The sequence below is a fragment of the Bombus vancouverensis genome, chromosome 13, assembly GCF_051014615.1.
Source record: "Bombus vancouverensis nearcticus chromosome 13, iyBomVanc1_principal, whole genome shotgun sequence".
In the NCBI taxonomy this organism is placed as follows: domain Eukaryota; kingdom Metazoa; phylum Arthropoda; class Insecta; order Hymenoptera; family Apidae; genus Bombus; species Bombus vancouverensis.
In genome coordinates this window covers 148,919-170,814 of record NC_134923.1, presented here as the reverse complement: position 1 = coordinate 170,814, position 21,896 = coordinate 148,919, and the positions used below count along the sequence as shown (strand labels likewise).

The 21,896-nt window shown below is 36.2% G+C and overlaps 2 long non-coding RNA genes and 1 pseudogene across 3 annotated transcripts; all 3 read left to right on the top strand.

The window, feature by feature from the left end:
* Positions 1-484: 484 nt before the first annotated feature.
* Positions 485-1,411, top strand: LOC143303485 (uncharacterized). The gene is made up of 3 exons (XR_013059859.1): positions 485-813; positions 968-1,096; positions 1,344-1,411. It is a non-coding gene; the product is annotated as an uncharacterized LOC143303485 (long non-coding RNA).
* A 14,089-nt stretch (positions 1,412-15,500) lies between these two features.
* LOC143303477 (venom serine protease Bi-VSP pseudogene) lies at positions 15,501-15,912 on the top strand (annotated as a pseudogene). The gene is made up of 2 exons (XR_013059839.1): positions 15,501-15,571; positions 15,643-15,912. The product of XR_013059839.1 is annotated as a venom serine protease Bi-VSP pseudogene (transcript).
* A 1,127-nt stretch (positions 15,913-17,039) lies between these two features.
* Positions 17,040-20,347, top strand: LOC143303525 (uncharacterized). Its single transcript, XR_013059916.1, has 4 exons — positions 17,040-17,930; positions 18,007-18,646; positions 18,730-18,826; positions 18,989-20,347. It is a non-coding gene; the product is annotated as an uncharacterized LOC143303525 (long non-coding RNA).
* Positions 20,348-21,896: the final 1,549 nt, after the last annotated feature.

Here is a 21,896-nt window from a genome sequence, read left to right as displayed (position 1 = left end):
AAGATTGTTCACGCTCAACTGAGAATGATTCAAAGGGTGTCTGTGAGTGGAAGATGGCGTGGTGGCAGCCTGATGCACGTTGGCTCTTTGATGGACCACCGAGTCGTAAACGTCGATTCCCCGTCCTTGGCTGCCCCCTGTCGTTCCACGAACGTTGCTGTTTTGGTTGTAATGATGGTGTTGCTGTTGATCCTATTGGTGACCAGAATGATGGTGGTGGTGGTGGCCGCCGTGCAACGAGCCCGAGCTCGCCTGGTAGTCATTGTGCTGGTGCCTGGAGCCCGCTGACGACGGTTGCCCCGTCAGGATATGCTTCAGCATTACTCGACGCTGGAATGCCTGAGGAAGACTGCGCTTCTTCCTGCTCCTCTACATGGCGCTACGCAGGACTCGCTTCTGAGCACGTCTTTCTCGTTGGAGGCTTAATCTTTCTTTTCTTTTCCAGTAGAATTTTTACACAATTCTTTCTCCCTTTTATCATTAAATTACCTGTAATTCTTAACGATCTTTAATCTTTGTCGCTTCTTCCCTATATATATATTTTTGTTTACTTTTCTCCGTAGCGAATTTTGTCTTTCTGACGCAGGATTAGGTTCCTGGACTTAGGGAGTTGCTACACGCCAGCTCCACCATGGCGACGGCATTCACTAGGCAGCCTAGATAGCCACCTTTCAGCTCACGCTTCGGGACACTTTTTTCGCTGAGATTCTCCGCGATGAGGCATGAAAGCAGAGACCACCGTCTGCGGAGGCATGATTATTCTATTGTTCCTTTTAACGAGTAATCGTTTTACTCGAGTCCTCTTACTAAACCGTAAGTACAAAAGACTATTATACTTAGATAGGTACTTGGTCTCAAGAACCAACTTATTTTGGTCTTTCGATTAAGTTCTTAATTAAATGCTCAATTAGATATTCATAAATATATCTTCATAATATTTCCCTCATCTATTTCTTTGACATTCTAGCAACCTCGTTAAGACGTCCGCCACTTCAACTTCTATCTACAAGTGGCAAAAACTGAAGCTGACCTTCTTCATGGAGAAACATGCCGGAAATGGCATCCGCACGTGTGAATAATTATACTCAGTGTCCAGGTAGTTCTTTCGATCATCCGATAGAAGTCGTTTCTGTTTTTCAGAGTTCGTTCACGCCTCCAGAATGTAAAAATATCCAAGGAAGTACCATTAGGAAGCAATGAAATTCAGAGCTTCTGTGGTTATTCCTTTTTCTGATTGTTTCTTTTCTTTGCCCAAAATGGATGATTTCTATATCAAATTGTTTATTCGTATTTTTTTTAATATTCCTTGAGATTTTCAATCAACTCGATTTCGAATTTCTTAGCACCCGATCTTCTGGTTGACGTCGTTAAGAAAGAGGAACGAGTGCACAGGAAGCATGGTCGGCGTGAGCATGATTAGATCTGCCCGATGACCTTGCCAGTGATAATAGCGGTTCGTTAAGGTGGTTGCAGTCTTGGTTTGCTTCTGTTTCGATTTCCAGCGAACTCGTCAGCCGGCATGGCTTCAGAGATGCTCCCCCTGAAACAAGTCGAAGGGAAATAATTAATGGACTCTCTGTTCGATTGTACGTGGATGACAAGCTGACCGTAAAAAGAAATATACAAATACGATTAGAAAATATAATCCGAACCCCTTTCGGTTTGATCTGAAGGTTTCTTTTTCTAGACGGAACCAAAGATTCTTATCTGGTTTATGGTGAGCTAAGGAACTCTTTGAAAACAGCATTTATAATTTTCGAAAAAGAGACAGGTATTTCTTGCGCGAACAATTGAATAATTAATTCGTTCTCTAAATATCCTTATTTGTTGTTCCTAAAATACATAATGATTGGAAGCTTCTTACGGGAAGCGCAATCAGCCGCTGATATCATTGAAGTCGAAACGCCATTAAAACCATATTACGATTCGCATGCGACATGCTCCATTCATGAAAACACAAAAGCAATAAACAAGTACAAATCAACGAAATAAATCCTCCGAGAACGAGACGTTACAGGAATTATACCATTGCGAGGATACAAAAGACTTGCTCATGAGCTACTTCCTTCAAGTAATTGAGCGGTGTATTTTCCGGTCGTTAACTTCCATATAATGGGATATTAAAGAGTACGGACACAACGCTGCTATTTTTCAACTGTTCATTATCAAATTACGCAGCGGGAATCGTTGCAACGACAAAACTGTAACGACTCGTACCTGCGTATCTTCCATTTAGCTACGGTAAACGCTGACTTGTCTGCGTTTTTTTTTTCACTTCCTCGTTACGGAAACCAGGAAAAGTGATTCATAATACAGTTTCTAACTGTACTTCTCGCGATTCTTCCTTAGAAACAAGCAATTGCTTCTTTTCAATTTCCTAAACCTATAATAAAACAGTCCATTCCTTGAATAGAAATTAACTTTAAAACTTTAGGCGCATACATTGTACGTATCGTATGTATGTATTTTGATTTGAAAAGAAACGCGGCAAACGCCTTTGAAAAGACGTTAGGTTTTCAACACCTTAACTAACTTAATTCCAGCGAGTCGTAAATCTGCTGCATCTCCAACATCTGAATATCCATCTTTTACAATGACTTGTTCTCCAACTTATTAAAATTACATCTCCCCCGTTGCACCGACCTTCTTTAAAGGTTCCCGCGGCAGGTTGAACCCGCATCACGTATCTTCCCTCTTCCTTCCACCCCTGTTCCCTTTCTCTTTCTATCGGACGGGAAGAGCGGGAACGCTTAAAACGCGCGAATCACGCGAGCGCCTCACGATTTGCGAAACATCACGTGAAAATCACCGATCCGATCTCCGTGCGCGCGGTGCACCGTGGGGGTAACGATTAAATCGACAGGATATACTTTATTGGCTATTCCGTTATTACAGGCTGTAGTTGGCGGGGAAATAGTCATTATGGATCGATGAACTCCATTGTAACAACGCACCTTCGAATTGCATCGGAAACGCTTCTGTATTGCGTGCACCGTATAACCTATCATCGTCTGTTTAGGGTAAATCAGTGGATCGGAAGTTACGTTTCTATGTTTCTCGCCTGTCAGTATAACACTGTGCAAGAGATACAGCAAGATCCTAAAATCATTCGAGTACAAGTAGCGTAAAATGGTCGTTTAAATTTCAATAAATTAACTATTCATACGTTAATTGTACGCGGTCAGGATTAAGGGGTACGGCGATGGAGAAGATTTTGTTAGCTAGATGTTGAGTAAATAATCGAAGATGATAATTTTATAAATGTTTCGTATTTATGATGATGGAAAAGATTTAATTTGAGTTACGTTACGTTTGAATAAGATAGACTTTTCCAAGAGTGGAGGATTTGTAGAGATAGTGGACGTAATAGTAGTATGATTTAATACTTGATGTGTCTTTTTTTTCTTTGACATATAGGTCACTGTGGGGAGTAATATTGATCTAGATATAACTATCTTTTCTGAGAAGTACGTATATGCTTATGGGAACTATGTTTGGTTAATCAATAGAGCCATTCTTTTGAGAAATTGAATCTAGAAGAATTCGACGATACTTTGCCTTGTTTCAATAGTACATCATTTTAAAGAAACGCCTACGATTATAGTATATAATAGCACATAGGTATATGCAAAATTGCATTTTCAAATAATTAAATCAAAAATATAGGAATGTATCAATGGGAAGAATATTTGTTAAAGATCTTTCCTTTTTAATCAAATTCGTCCAACAACCCCATTCTCGCAAACATAAAATGAACGGTGCCTTTCTCAAAGAAACAAGAAGAAAATTGCTGTCGTTCTAAAGTTCTTCTCCATTGCTAAACTACCGTTCGTGTTTCTAGTTACACTCCAATTATTCGATTGTAAGAAGCAAGCAATCCCTCCATCCAAGGGCTAGATATAGTTTCTCGAGTAGTTCTCTTCAATACCGTTATATCGATGAACTCTTTTTGAATAAAGTTCACATTTATAAAGCAAACACAATAAAATACGACAGGACAATTGTAATCGATAAATAACATTTTATTAGGATATTATAAGAAGCTAAGATATCGAGTTCTAATTGTGAATATCAAGCGCTCGTCGTTCGAGGAGATTACCAATATTTTCTTCCTTAACAATATTAATTACGAAGTTTCGATACCGTTTATGACATTAAGATCTCTTAATAAAGTTGTATCGTTAAAATCTTACTGTTCCTAGGGAAAATATATAGTTAATATATATAGTTAAATATATGTCGGAGATGAAAGGACACCGGAACCTTGGGATAGCCCCGCAACATTGCAATCTAAAGGCCACTATAACTGTAACTAAACTATTGTAGTTATTCAATCCGATTGTAATTGTTCGAGATTAGTGACGGTGAGCTTTGGCTCGAGGTGACAGTCTGTCGCCCAACGTAGCCGCGGTCAAGGGATGAACGCTTTGCCTAACAAAGGTATGGAGTAATTCTATAGCTCTCCTTAAAAGAAATATTCGTGGCGACACGCGACAGTAAACATTCCAACGGTTTCTGTCCCGTGGCTCGCCACACGCAGAGCCTATTCTTCGAGTAAGATGATTGCCAGATGTCGATGCGTCTCCACAGTACATGTTCGGCTAGCCCGAGGGCCCGTTATAAATCTTAAGGTTTAGTTAACTAAAGTCCTTCAAACAGACAAACAGTCTTTGTCCTAACTACGGGAAGATAGGGGAGACATATTTTTCAACGAGCGGCGTCTCCCACTAGCAACTTTCCCTCGAGGGCGGCTAGCATCTTTTTCTAACCACCGATATGGAGATTGACCAATTAGCAGCAACGTCAATTTCCCTTACTTCCTAAACGAAGGCTTTCCTCGACGAATCCGATGATCTCGTGTCCTTAGACACACCCCATTATAGTTTTCCTCTGTGGCATCATCGGGACGGGACGGGCATTCTTTGACGCGCTCCCGTCGACCAAAGAGTAACGTCTTTACGCTCAGCAATTATTTTTACGAGTCAGACTTAGATTCAGCGAGAACGCCCATCTGTCATCCCGTTGGCCGCGGATTCGTTATTGAACCGGAGACCACTGTCACTAGTGCCGCGGACGTCTCACCGCCGTGGTAGATTGTCAAACCTGTGTTATTCATACCTGTGTCAATAAATCGTATCTTCGTTACACCGCAACGATGGCTACCTTCAACGAAGACTCCTCAAATACCGACAACCCTATCCCCCCTGCTTCTCCGACATATAATTAATTAAAAAGGGGGAAATATAATTCTGTAATATCGTAGAATAGCTTTGATTGAAGATCGGCTGAAATTAGAAAACACCGTGTACGTCGTCTTTTTGTAGTTTGTTTACATCCAAGAGCGCCTAGTAACAGTGACGCGAGAAAAGATAAACAGCGTCAAAACAGAAGTACGGTTTCATATTTCAAGGAGTGGCAATCGAGAGGCCAGAGCATGTGAGCCAGAAAGTGTGTGCGTGTGCGTGTGCGTGTGTGCGTGCGTGTGTGTGTGTGTGTGTGTGTGAGAGGACGAGAGCAAGAGCGAGCACGACCGAGCAGGAATGCATTGGCGAGGGTCAGAGTTGATCGAGACGTCGAAGCATAGAGTCGTTAGAATTGTCGACTGTTAGAGTTGCCAGTGAGAGAGAGAGAGAGAGAGAGAGAGTTACCAAATATAAAAAATACGAGCGTTGCATTTAGTTTTCCTGTTAATCAAACATCGTTTCTCTGTCTAACTAATATCTGTATTTTCAATCCATTATTAATAAATTATAATTAATCGGACAAAATTACACCTTTAATATATTCCGATATTACAATAACTTACCTTTTTCTACGTCAATGGACACGAAAGACGTTGAGTGAGGAATTAGAACAAGTGTGGATCGTTGGAAACCACTATGCTGCGGTCTACCATTCGTTTTACCCTATATATACCACGGAACAAAGGATAATTTTCACCGGCTTGGCTATGGCTACTGGTGTGGATCCAAGTATTCGGGCCATACTAGACGCTATGCAGAAGCAGAACGAAATCAAGTTAAGAAAACTGTTAAAGGAGACTATTAAAGCAGCGACTGATTTCCGTTGAGATAATAGGGGTGATTGAGTTTGTATAACACTGTGATTCACTGAATTATAAATTATATATTTCCAACACTTAGATTACACTGACGTAGAGAAATAAATAGTTAACAACTTGTCGCACGAAGATGTGATAGATATGTACGCTAGAGCAGGGCTCTTATAATGGAAATTAATGTATTAATGGACTTAGCACTATAATATATTTAGGAGAGAAGATGTATGTTCGACAACACCGAGAACCGACAAAAGATTTTCGTGAAGTATGCGACTCTCGCGCTATGTGTAGACTGCCGCGTTAGGCGTTAGTTTTTAGACTGTCTGTCGCTCTTTTTCTAATACGGAAGAAAAGTTCGGTGTGGGTGTGCCCCTGTGCCTAAAGAACGCGGATTCGTTGTTCCCACTTTCGTTAGGAAAAGTGAGGGTAACGAACCGCGGTGTCGATTGGTCATGACCTGCACTACTGCTCGAAGGGATGAGTAGGAAGTCTCCTACCATCGTGGTGGATAGATGACTGTGTGCGTGAGGAAAACATAGCTTGTTTTATTAGAGGGCTATTCGGATTTTCCTAATGGGTGCATACCCGCTTTCTCCGTGTTTTAAGTACGCCTAATAAACCCAAGGACCTCTCTAAAAACCGACTGTGTTTCGAGAATATTTTTAAGCTTTAGAAATTCTTCAAGACAAACGGATTGAAGACACATGGCGAAACAATACAGGGAAGTGAAAGTTATGGTGGGTCCTTAGGTTTATTGAGGGTCGAAGTGACGTTACGCAGGCTGGTTGTTGTCCGGTGGCGCGAGCTGGCGCGGGCTGGCGTGCAGATGTTTTAGGCGGCGTAACAACAAGGAAGATCCTAGAAAATGAGAAGGGTGGATTAGAAGAACGAAGAAAACTCGAAGAAGATACAAAAGAAGAAACTACAGAGACAGAAGTCAATTCAAAAGGTATATTAAATAATAAGTGCGATTTACTTGATACCGAAAGAGCTATTGAAATTAATGATACGGTTCAAGATATTAAATTTACTGAAGGTAGAAGCCGCACTCAAAATGATATGGAAGATGTAGTAGAAGATTCACAAGAATTATCTAATAAAAGTAAGTTATCAGAAATAAGGATTGCACTTAACAAAATTGAATATACAAAAACTATTTTACGGAATAAAAAGAATTCATTAGAAAGAGAAAGAGGAGTAAGGGGAAAGAAGAAAATGTACAGACAGAAATTATTTCAAAAAATATATCAGATGATAAATGTGATTTGCTTTAGAAAAAAAAAAAAAAATATTATCCACAAACTACATTAGGAATTTATCTATTTTAGTGAGGAGAAAGAGAAAGGATAGAGGAGTTGATCAATAGACTGTGGATTTTGAAGCGTTTATGAAAAACTTACAATTTTAATAAAATATTCAATGTAAAGTCTTTGTTATAATATTCAGATAGATAGATGAAAAAAATACTGAATTTGCATAATTACTCATGGCTTATTGATCAATCATGCGACTCGTTCAGAGGTAACTCGAGTTGTAAAGGCGACAATTTATTAAAAATGGTATATCTGACGTACGATGCATTTGCTCATGTTAAACTATTTAAATAAGTATAAAAATCACGCGAAAAAAAATCTACTGAAAATAATGTTGAACTAGTTAATAATAATAAATCATATAGTGAAACACAAACCTTAAATCAAGATTTTAAGTTCAAAAAAAAAAAAAAAGAAAGAAGAAGAAAGAAGTTGATAAAATGACAGCAATAAAATGACCAAAAATTGAATTACGATCCCGAGCATCAACTCGCTGATCTTCAAGTAGAATGTTCCGACAAAGACAGGACGACACAAGAGTTCGAGAAGCACATAGAGGACATGAAGGAGGAAGTGCAAAAATTAGAATTGCAACTCGACGAGTTACAAAAAAAAGAAAAACACACACGCACGTAAAAAGAGTTCAATCTTTTGGAATACAAATGGAAGAACTAACAATAAAATTAGAAGAAATAACACAGAAGAAATAAGTCACCAATATGAAATTGCCTGATGGCTGATGTTGATCGTTGACGTTTATAATGATTGAATTTCGTCCACGGCGCCATCTGGATCCTTGTTGAAAAATTCAAATAGCCGCAACAGCACCATTGAGCTCATCACGTTTGTTGGTGAGTCGAGGAGCTGGAGGATTTCTCATCCTCAAGGACATAAATTTCACCGGTTCCGGTAATGTTTTTTACATGGTCCAAGCATTCGAAATCACAACATCGCTTTCCAAGACGAAATTTCCTGCATGGCTGTAGTAAACAGAAATCGATCAATTGTACAGATCAATCGTCACTTGACTGCTCGAGAATTCAGGTCATCCAGAGAATAGAATAGAGACGTGGAAAAATGTAGTGCGATCATCGCAGTGGGAGGAAATAGGGGGATAGGGACCAAATGAATGAACGAGATGTTAAGGACAACTGACGACAAGTTCTTCTTTTGTCGAGAATTGCATGTTTGTGAATGGTTTGTGGGTGGTTAGGTGGAGAGAATTGAAGAGTTTGGAGGTGACTGGAAGAGTGTTTTGGGCAAGGTAGATTGCAGAATGGTTGCGGTAGCATTGTGTTAATTATGGGTTTGTACATGTAATCTTTGTATGTATCACTACATAGAACCTAACGTATATTTTTAATAATACATCAGAGTTTTAGTTATTTCATAGCTATGAATTTTATACTCTATAATCTTGACGTTTTATTTCACAGAAGCGTTTGAATATCCATAAAAATTAAATGAACCAATGTATTCATTATCTTATAGAGAAGATATATTATTTTTAATTATGTTCCAATTATTTATCATGATCCTGATTTCCTTATTCTGAAAATTTGAAAGGAAGTTTTGTAGTTTGATACTTTCAGCGACAAAGGGTCAATATTGCTTTAGTATATTTCGTCACATATACATGTATATCTATATATCCACCGAAAATGCGCTCTTGTAGACAAACGCTCGATTCGCGTCATAGCTTTTAAAGCCTGTCGCATCTCAATCAGTTGGAAAAAGTTTTTCCTGTAGCATATTTTATTTTTACGAACCAACAAGGTCTTTGTTTATTTCCTTCTTTTTTTTGCTCTAATTCCCCCATTGTTTTTTCAAGGATAGTATTTCAGAGCCATTAGTCAAGTTCATTGTAACAATAAACGTACGTTTCGGAAACATTTTGTGCTGTGAAACAGAATACACTAAAGTTTGAAGGTCACATCGATTTTCGAAAGTTTATAAATGGAGGTGTATGACAGTATCACCAGCTGTTGCTGTCCCCAAGCGCCAAAATACGTTCTGACTACTATTTTATGTATCTCACAGAAGTATGTCTTCATTCATCATCTCCCATGCCATCCACCAACGTGTTCTTAACATGTTATCTCCTAGTAAAATATTGATGTTGAGTCAGATATCCAACTGAATAATCTTTTCGGTGTCTACTATAAGACATTTAAAACCAAGGCTCGTACACACGTGTGCTTATACGTCAGATGTAATACTCAACAGGAAACCTGCTTATATTAATATTAAATTTATGCATAGTAGGATGTTCGACCTTTGTAAAAATGAAATTATAATACATACAGTTTCACCGTGGAAAAGTGAATCTTTCTAGCATGTCCACGCAAATGCAGGGTAGGGGAGGACTGTGCATGCACCAAACAACTTTACGTTCGTAATTTTTCACACAAATGTACAACTGTAGGGAAAAAATTATCTCTGATTTTTCGGATGTTAGGAATCGACAATATCGCATAACGGAATGCTGTGTTCTACGTATTCTATTTTTGTTACGAAAGTGGTACAAACGAAGTCCACATAAGAATAGTACAACAAAATCGGTTGAGGTTAGGTTATCGTGCAGATATCGCGGCTTTTGCATTGGAAATCACGCAACTGCCAGTCTCGTCGTTCCTTGTAAACGAAAGAAAGGTATTGTAATCGGTCGGAATTAACATAAAACTAGTCGCATGCGACCATATGGCCTGAATGTTCAATAAACGAGAGTAGAGCGCGAGCTATGTGATTCTAACCGTTTAGGCGGAAACTAATGATTGTAACCAGAGCCGAGATATATGCCAATATTACTTTGTTCGACAAAGCGTATAAGATGAGGAGAGAATCGCGATAAGGTAGAACAAGAGACAGATATTCTCTACGTAAAGCAAGTCTGTCAACTAGATTGAAATCCTATAGCTATAACTACAGTGAATCCATATTCTGGCGAATTGTCTTTTCACAAATGAAGCTTCTGAAGAACGGAATTGATACAATAACTACTGTTCATTCGTAACTACTGTTGTAAGAATCTATATATTTGTCTATCTATATCTATATATATCGATCTATATATATTTGTCAGAATGTCATTTTATCAAAAAACCCATTCTCTGTAATCATAGTTTAACGAAGCATAATTAATAGAAGAGGTAGAGCGTTAAGTGGAGATGATTTAATCACAGTTAAGTAGATAAATCTCTATATTAGTCTCTTTAATTAAAATGTTCTACGTTTTATTTGCGTCATTTTTTTCCTTCATCCAATTTAAAATGTTTAAATAACAATAGCCTATACAATATAATTTTATGTAAAAAAATTGATTGTACCATGTTTATTACAGATATTTAACATTTTTGTGTACATACAAAATTTAAATTATACCTCGCTTGAGAACAAAAATTCTATTTGTTTTCCTAACATGTACTAATAATTATTGATCAAAATAGAAAAAGCTGGAGGAGATTACTTAGGAAGATTACTTAGCATCTCATATTCCTGTCAAGGCTCGAACGTTTTATCTTCCTTTAGATTTTCCTAAGTTTCCATTTCTCTGACTTGCTATTTGAGTTAGCTTAGTATACGTGCTATACATAAGTATGTATAGTGTCATGATCGCGACAGTCTTGAGTTACCCACGCTTTATCCTCTGTAAACTATTTATAAAAGAAGAACAAATTACATGTTAGAACTTTCATTCAATTTACCAATACAAATAATTTTAAACAAGAAAAAAGACCTAATGCAGTGGTTTCAACTTAAACATATCCAACAGTTATTTACGAATAAATAGTATAAATCTTTTAGCAACATGAAATTCGCGATATTTATTCAAATATTTATATTTACAGTGCGGCATCAGCAAAGAAAACGTGTTTATCGAAACGTGCGCTATCGATTTTATGATTTTGCCACGCAAACAGGGAAATTGCAACTCAAAATTGAATTCGCACTGCAAAGCGTTGACGTTACGATATCAATTACATACTTCAAAAACACCGAAGGTATCACACGGAATCAGAGAGATTCTATGAGAAGTTAAACGCATAGTCACCCTATTGGGAATAGGATTGCTTTGATTCGAGCTCAAACATAGGGAAAGCTGAAAGAATCTTTTGCGGATCTTCCTTCTTCTCTACATTGGATTTTATACAAAACGACTTTAACCTTTTCAAGGAAATACGGAAATAAGGATTTTAGATAGAGAGATTTATCTGGAAGGAAATGGATAGAAAACGTAGAACCAGTTCTTGTTGGTTGAAAGATTTTTTCTCTTCGCAGAGATTCAAGCTTTAAAGAACGATCAAATATGTGCGCAGCTGACTTACGAGTGAAGTTATTATTAAAAAAAATTGTTAGTTCAATTATCATAAGTTTAAAGATATGTAGATATTGTATTTACATATCGAAAATCAGACAGCAATATTAATTAACACACCTAGTCAAACGCACACGTACTTTAAAACCGTGCTTTAAAATCGATATTCGCTGAAACAATACATCGCTCTGCGCTTCCAATTTGTTTTCGCACGAAGAATCAGTCCACTCATTGTTACCGTCACCATCTCTACCGTAATCTATATTACTCGAATAAATTCTATATCTTGATTGGAAAATCACATATTTTAACGAACTTCCCTATTTTTTGTTTTTTATGACTTTAACTGGCAATTTCCATAATGTTCTATAACTTGACAACAGACTGATAATATTTCAGGATATATATACATACATCATGTTTTTGAGGATTCTGTAGTAAAATAATTATAGTTGGGGAGTCCAACTTCCCAAACCGCGACAAACATATTTCACACATCCACGACGACTTTACAAGCAGACCCCTCGCGGTTTTGGGAAATCGATGAAGGACCCTCAATTAAACATATCTCAGAGGGCAGATCGACGATGCGAAGAACACTTCCAAGCCCACACCCGACGCACCAGCGAAGGACGATACATCGTCGCTCTACCTTTCAATGATCAGCTTCAGTCACTCGGATCCTCTAAAACGCTGGCAATTAAACGACTCGCCTCACTCAATCGCCGATTCCAGCACGACAAACGCTTCGAATCAGAATATCGAACGGTAATACAGGAATACCTGGCATTGGGACACATGACGAAGGTCAATGTCAACCACTCCGACGACAACGGATACTATTTACCCCATCATGGCGTGACCAAAGCATCGAGTCAAACCACCAAACTCCGTGTAGTTTTCGACGGATCGGCACCAAGCACTGCCGGAACCTCCCTAAACGATACACTTTACACAGGACCCAAGTTACAGGAAGATTTATTTTGTATATTAATTAGATTCCGCGCTCATCAGTACGTACTGACTGGCGACATCGAGAAAATGTATCGGCAATTCCTCGTACGACCAGAGGATCGGAAATATCAAAGGATATTATGGCGCAGCGCGAGTGGAGAAACAGAAACATATGAGCTTAACACCGTAATACTCTTATCATAGAAATAGAAGCAGTCCTCAATTCCCGCCCGCTAACTCCTATCTCCACCGATCCAAATGATCTCCTAGCCCTCACTCCCGGACATTTCCTCATTGGCGATTCATTAATGTGCTTACGTGATCGAGATTTCAGAGACATTCCATCGAACCGACTCTCCAAATGGCAGCATATCCAACAGCTTAAACAACATTTTTGGAACCGCTGGCATAAGGAGTATTTGAACGAGCTAACCAACCGCAATAAATGGAGCAAGGGTGGACACAGCATCCAAAAGGGCACAATCGTCATCCTCAGAGAGGACAACGTTCCCTCCATGCATTGGCCTCTGGGCCGAGTTATCAAGGTTCATCCAGGCGCCGATGGTGTCATCCGGACAGCTACAGTTCAGACGGCAAAGAGCATTTTGGATCGGGGCGTCAAAAGGCTTGTCCCACTGCCAATTCAACCCGATCTCGAGAAACCCGAACAACTAGCCACCGAGACGAAATAAGATGGGAATTTCAGCCACACCTCGCTAGTTTGATCGGTACCCTCTCAACGGGGGGAGAATGTTACGCCATGCGGCTTACCATAGGTCATATTCTTAACTATCGATAGCGCCACTATAATGTCGCAGACGGATCGTCGCGTCTGCCCGGCAAACAAACATTGTAGTGGCAAGCGCGTGGTTCATTAAGCAGGGCGACTTCCAGAAACGTCGACTCGTGGCCCGTATTTTACCTCGCAGTAAAAGAATGTGGCGTGATCCGAACGTAGTGGGGGTCGCCTTCCAGAAAAAACGAAAAAAATCGAAAGGCGTTCAGAACTTTTCGAGAAGTCGAACCGTCAACACATGTGGTATGTCGCGCATTACTTATCAACCAAAACGCAGTTACATTTTTTTTGTTCCTTTTATATCTTTCTAGTTAATAAGTTGTTGAAATAAACATTAATTTATTTGTGTTAATTCTGTGGAATTTCATTGAACTACCCTTATTATCATAATCGAAATAAGGGGATCGATCAGTTCGTGGCGTCGATTATTTAATCGTAACGGGAACTTACAACTCTCGTTGACGTGCTATCTCGCGATCGCGTCTCTCCGCGAACGGTCGAAACAAAATGATTCACTAAAAACTGTCCTGAATTCCTAAGAATTTATTTACCGCAAAACTGACAAAGTGTTTATTTAAAAAATGAGGTTGAAGGTAGTCCTTTTCTTTCATTTCATTCATTTTCATTTTCTTTCTTAAGTATGGCTAACACAATATCTAATCAATTAAAATTTTATATTTTCACGTGAAAAGTTTCTTTAGATAATTATTATCAACATGATGACTAACTCTTACGGATTAATACGTGTCTGTAGGGCAATCCGGTGGACTTGATCGGCTTTTTACTTCGAAAGTTGAGTAATCGGTGTCGCTTTCTTACGCATCTTTGAACTGTATAAATGTTTTAAAATTGTTTGATCCAGAATGTACCACACCGGACAATCAAGAAGGCAGGTGCCTTGACTACAGAAAATGTAAACCTCTGCAAGAAATATGGCAGATACAGTACCGTACAGCCACCGATTTTTATAGACGATCAGTGTGCAGATACCAGGGCAATGTTACGATCGTTTGCTGTCCGAACGATCCAAACAAAGAGAAGAGAGAAATTTTAATAAAAACTGTGTACAAGTATAAGGCTTTGCGACCACCATACTGTGGTTTTAGCAACGTCTCTCATACCAGGGTGGTCGATGGTAAACCAGCTGAACTTGGTACGTTTTATGTCTTTCTTTCCGATTAATAATAAGCCATTTACTGCAAAGAATGAACTTTAAAGGCATTAAACAGCACATCAATGTACATTTCAATTAGACTAAATAATAATGCTATGATTTCATCGGTAGTAACTTTACTTATTAACTTGAATTATTTCTTTCTTTTACTTCATGTTAGGAAGAGTATCTTTTTGCTTGAAATAAAGAATTGATATAGGAGTAATAATATGGATAGAGATCAAAAACTGTTAGGGCAGAAATTACACGTTTGAACTTTATAGTTCAGTATAGTTCAAATAGAAATTATATAGAATTATTTGATAATTTGCATTCCACTGGAATAAAAATTTAATTTCTGTCTTTATCAAATCTGTATTTCAGAGTATTTGTACGTATGTACTTATCGTCTGCTGTATGATCGAATATCGAATAGGTAATAATCGTTGTTACTCGTTATGTGAGAAAAAATTATGTATATTCACAACTATGACTATTGCATTTTAGGCGCTTGGCCATGGATCGCTGCATTAGGTTTTCGTAATCCCCGAAACCCAGACAAACCACTATGGAAGTGCGGAGGTTCCCTGATATCGGCTAGGCATGTTTTGACCGCAGCACATTGTGCACATATGGATGGAATAGAAAACATACACAATCATAATATTGCCATTCTTAGATTGGTGGAGGAATTGCCATTTTCGAGTAAGTCCTCAAATATATATATATATATATATATATATATGCTATTGAGTATTACTGAAGTATCATATCCTGAAATTTCTTACTGTACACATATATTGTGTCATAAAGCATGTACAATTCTTTCTCATACTTTTGGTCATTCGTTTCCTGCATTTTCATTTATTCTTTTATTTTTCAGGGTACGTATATCCCATTTGTACGAAAGAGTCCCTACGAAAGAGCAACTTCGTCGGCTATAACCCCCTTGTTGCTGGATGGGGAGCATTAAGATATAGTAAGTGATATCAATTTTATAATAAAATTAAACAGTTCCAGTCTTAAATATCTTTCTTATTTTCTTCGTAGGACGACCACGACGTAATGCATTAATGGAAGTACAAATGCCAGTGATTAAGAACGCCGAATGCAAAATAGCTTATTCCAAATTTCCTAATGCACCTGATATCACTGATGGTATAATATGCGCCGAACATGCTCAGGGTGGAGAGGATTCTTGTACGGTAATTAAGTTACAGAGTTACTACAAACTATACGGTATCTGAAGACACGTTAATTCGAATTAACATCAAATCGACGTCTTAAACATTAGAAATAATAGATAAACACAATTTAATAATCTTGCCCACTTCTCACACCTCATTGTGGTATTTAATCTAATTTCCTTCTAATCTTAGTTTTGCTCAAAATACATATAACATGTACATTATAAATTGGAGTATTTCAATACACAAATCAATAGAAGATTATTACTGTATATAAGTATAATTTCAATACAATTCGATCGATATATTTCAGTATCTTTGATTAAAAATTTAACGATCCTTTCAGGCTGACCGCGGCGGACCACTGCTGATACAACATGAATGAACCTCGTATTTAATAGGTATTGTGTCTTATGCTTATAAGTGCGGCACAGCTGGGTATCCCAGCGTTTACACTAGGGTCACATCGTACCTTGACTTCATTCTCCAAGCGATGCAATAATATGATATTACTGTTCCATAAATATCATTGTGTAAAAAACGTAAAGTTGGATTTTCTTATTGTGGAGATAAGAAACAGCTCAAACTTACATTGTTTTGTACGTTACAAATTATAGGCTTAAAATGTACGAAATGTAACTTTGAAACGACACTAATTTTTTACGCACGATAAACCTCCACGACTTAGGTATGTAAAGATGATAAACGTATATTAATTCTATTAATTTGGTAATAATAAACCAACTTTCTGAGAAGTTCTGTAAATTTCGTTTCTGTTGTATCAAGAGAATAATGGAATATTCCACTTAGATCGTATACTTCTTGTATGTACATACAAAATTTTCCGGCTAATCTAAAACACTTCATAAGATAGAGAGCTTCTGGAAATTCGGACACAGAGAGTGCATAAAATACAAGATAAGTCTCGTGTCTTTCAAAATTATTTTTTATTCGCTAAAAACGTCCTGTGTACTCATGCAATCACATGCAACCTTGAAACTTCACTTATTTTTTATCACTTTCCAATTCAATACACTGTTTCTGCATTTTTGACTATATGTAAGAGAAATTTCCATTCAGCCAAAGGTGTACTTACAGATTATAGATTCCTATACGACTCTCGGTAAAAATTTATCCGCACTCCAGATAGTTAAAACTTCTGTCGACCGTATTGATCCATCTGCACTCTTCGTATGACGTCAATATCTGTTCAGTGCTGCTGCGTAGGTTTCATTGTGTTACGTCGATTCGTTTGTGACCGTTGCGCGAGTAATAGCGCTTTGCAATGGCGATTTGCAGGAAAACGGTGCAGGATGCTGTGATTCGTTTCTTGCGGTCGGAGGTTTTGTTTGATGCCTATATTTATCAAAGATTTAATGCACATTATGGAGAAAGTGTTTTGTCACGAAGTGTGTTTGAATGGGCACAAAAGTTCAAAGAAGATCGCACAAGTGTTATGAAAAAACAGCTGGTCGCCCGTCCACATCCACGATGACAACATTGAACGTGCTCATGAACTTATGCTCTATGGAATAGACGAGTGACGCTGGATAATGTGGCAAATCATTTGCAAATCAGCCACGGCTCTGCTTATGCAATAGTGCACGACAGATTTGGGTTTTAAAAAGTTTGTGCGAGATGGATGCCGAGAAAGCTGATGAAAAGGTGAGGACGACGATGCATTCGTGGTTCGCAGCTCAGCCCAAAACATTTTTTAACGAGAAAATACGAAGGTCCTTCAGCAAATGGACAAAGTGTATACAGAAATTGAGTGATTATGTCAAAAAATGATGTATGTCTTTTTTGACAATTGCTTAAAATAAATTCTACACCGACAGAGCGGGTAACTTTTTACTCACCCTCGTAAGACACTTAAATTTCCAATCTATTATGATGAATAAAAGAGCTTATACTATTAAATCTAATTGTATTTTGTTGCATGAGAGTACACGTGTATGTGATGTACATTACCTTTATATCCCCTTGAACGCTTCAATATTGCGCATATATACTATATTTTGTACAGCTTCTATAAAATTTTGTATGTTTGTTTAGGCTGTTAATCCAGAGGCTGGAGTACAAAGAAGTGGCACAATGATGTGGGCTGATGACATTTATAATTATCAAGGAATCACCCCTACATTCGCTCAGGTGTATATCGTTGACTATAATGTATTTAACATATATGATTGTTAGAATATTAATAATTAATTTTTAATTCTATCAGAATTTTAACGAAACTGTCCCTTGGGAAGGAAGAACTGATACCTTGATATCACGGTTTGTACATCCTATATATACGACAAATTTTAGAACATTATATAACGAAGAACCAGATCGTCGTGGCCATGTGATGTGAATAAAAGGACTTGAATTTGATGATATTTTTATAATGTTAGATAACATAACTAAGTATCTTCACAGTAAGATAGGATGACATGGTTTACATGATCTTAATGTTGTTCACTTGAGTGATGATATTATAAGGAAAAGTGTAATATCACAGGTAGGATGATTCATAATTTAGAACTACTAACTCATGTATGTATTAAAAATTAAAGAAATATATTAAATTTTATAGGATATTTATGTTTAGTAACCAGTAATTCAGAGATTGGTATTCATTACTATATATTGGTATTCGTTACTATAACGAGGCTGTAGAAACGCACCCTTCCTTCTTTGCAAATGGTCCTGTATTTATGTCTAAGCCGAAACTGGAACCTCTGAATAATTTAGATTTATTCTTGTCATTTTCTAAAATACTTATCTACAGTATACCATAAGGAATGATACCGTATCACACCTAATCAAGTGCCTTAAGAAACATCAACAGGATATCACAGTAATCCCTTATCGACTGATATGTAAGTAAAAGTTATGTGTCATTGTTATACACAGTTATGTGTTAGTGTTATACACAGTTATTTATCATTTTCTATTAATTCAGTTGTAGCCACTACAATATCTATGACACCGGTAGTAATTATAAGATCAATAATGATGTTCTATAAGAGGAAATGATGATTAGGAACAAAAACTTACAGGTAAGTCAAAGTATATGTTATTTGCCATTTGAAAAGAAAGTTACTAACTTAGAATTTTTTGATAAATAATAATTGTGCAAAATATATTGGATTTCAAATTTGTCAAAAATTGAAATTTAAGAAGCATTGTAATAATATAACATTAATATTTTGATTTTTCAGGAGATATCATGCGGTGGATGGATAATATGTAAAAAATATTAAGCAGTATATGAATTTTCATATTGCGTAGAGATAACAAAATGAATTTTAAAAAATGTCGACATGGTAATAAGAAATAGCATCATGATAAAGAATATATAAACACAGTTTCATTTTTTATAAATAAAAATTTGTTGTTCCAGATTTTGAAATATAGTGAAACGTTTAATTAGTATCTTAATATCTTTAAATAATTATTATTTTAGAATCAATTGTAATTGTATCATACGTACTTTTGAATTCGTGCAAGAACATATGTAATTTTGAAGTAGTTATTATTAGGAAATTGTTAGACGCGAACAGTATGCGAAAAGTTAGTATGCAGTGTAATAATTATCAATCAAAACACAAGAATTAAATTCTTGAGGAAAAAATTTCCGGAATTTCTTATTTACATGATTATAAAGAAATCCATAATAAAAAGGAGCTGCTTTCTAATACTTCTCTTCCTTGTAGTGCCTACGTTAATAATAACGAGGTTCGACTTTTTGTTTTTAGAGGGATACTGGAAAATTTGAAAGTACAGTACCATTGGGAAGAAAATCACGATATTGAAAACGATATTTGCAAGTAAATTTCCAAAAAATCTGTTTTCAAATTTTCGCTTTCTATTTCACATTAAAAGAAAGGGCTGCCTTCTTTCTCTGAAGACAAAACAAACATTCTGAATCTCGTATCAATGAATGATGTCAATAAGTTATTTTTCTTTTCAGATTGAACAATATTCCAGATTTATTCATAATTTCATACTACGCGAAGAATAGACTTTCATAGGTATATAAAGGAAATATTAAGTATAGGAAAACTCTTTTTCGTTGTAGGTGACATATGCTTCACGGTTGAGCACATGTATTTTTGAACACATATAAATGAAAAAGTACTCTTATGGAGAAAAAGAATTGATACCTTCGATTGACATTAGATAATGTATATAAACTTATGAACAATCACTATCAGTTTGTATTTTAGGTGCACACGCAGATTTGTTGGAGTTCTTATAAAATGTACATCCTGTACGAACGTTTTATTCTTCCAAATTTTACGATACTATGTCTCATATAATAACTATATGGATTAAACGTAATATAAATGATCCGAAAATAGACTCGAACGACATTAATTGTCTTTCTATTTATATCAATATCGAAAATACAAGTAAAGCTGGAACAATAGTATGCAAGAATGGACTATTTATTATTTTAAACCAAATCATAGCATATTCAGAATGCACAGTATTATCATGAAATGTAAATGAATCAGTTGTAAACGAACGATTTTACTGTAAAATCGTTGCCTCCTTTTTTTCATCTGAAATATAGCAGCAATGAGTACATTCTTTTAATATATAATAAAACGAGATATCTTTATAAAGTTACATATGTCATCACTGGTAACTGTTATCTCGTATGACACCAAATATACCGTTAGTATGGAATGATATTTTTATGAAGATGTACTTTAATGATAGATTTTATGAATGAAACGTTATATAAGAAAAATTATCTCTTGTTATTCTATGAAGTGTAGTAGCTAATGAAGATTAATTTTACGAAGTATTAGAGCAAAAGAGAATTAAAAAATTAAAAAGATCTAAATAAGATTGTTCGTGTGGCTTAATTATCTCAATTCTGGTACACCACTTGTTACATTCTAACTAATTAGCGCTAAACAATAACTTGCAAATATTAAAGATATTAACACCTTAATATTAACACCTAAAGGTTTTCAGGAAATTTTATAATATTTGATTATTGTATATCTAGTCATTGATTGATAAAATTTCTTGTATAAGCATAGATCGAGGTTGACGTCATACGCAGATTGCATATCATTGACAGGTATCGTTTTAATTTATTTTATGGCTAGAATCATTTGAATATTATACGAATAATTATTTCCATTCGAACGATTAATAAATCACGTACCTATAAAAGATATATTATGAAAAAGACGTGACGAAACAAAAAAATATTGGAAATTCCGTTGTCATTAGATCAATTATTTTTGCAATGATTTTTATTTCCATGTAATTACATATGAAATGGGTAATTCATTAACATCTCCTCGAATCGAATATAATTCGTTACACTTCACAACGATTCAAATAATGGACGGGAAATATATAATAAGTTTCCTGTCCTTGCGTTAAAATAGTACTGTACAAATCAGATGATACAGGAAATACCCAAAAAACCCAATTACATCCACATTGCATGACAGCACACTTGCAATGGATTTTTGTGATTTCAATGTCACAGACAATGACACAACTAATCAGAACACGTTCGAGGCTATAGACATTGAAATTACCGCGTGTTTAATACGTTTAAAGCATAAATCTAAATTTCACGCGATTATTTCTTTGTACATTGTGAAACTCTTAAATTATCTTAATCGAATAAATAATCCTAATGTAATAAAACATCTTGAAATAGACCTAGATATCTGAAACAGAAACTCGAAGGATAAGAAATCCTAAAAGGTACTAATCCTAAAATAACAAACTCCTAAATAATAAACAAGTGATAAAACCTGTTATAAATAATAAAGCTTACTTGGAATAATCAAATCCTAACTAATCGAAAATAAAATAAGGCAAGCAATTCTTAATCTTTCAAGTAATTTTTCCGAAAACACAGAAAGATAGAGAAATTAAAAAGACGCAGCACAAATTGCAGCACAATGAAAGTTTCAGAGCGATGAATACGATCGTATTAAACTAAATAATTTTCAAAAGTGAAATTACACTGAAACGTATATCGATGATATTTGTCATTTCTACGATCTGTTTCGCTTGATCGTGTTTCTTTTCTGATGTAAATTCAATTTATAATACGAACTAAGTTTCCTTTATTATTATTAGTTCTGC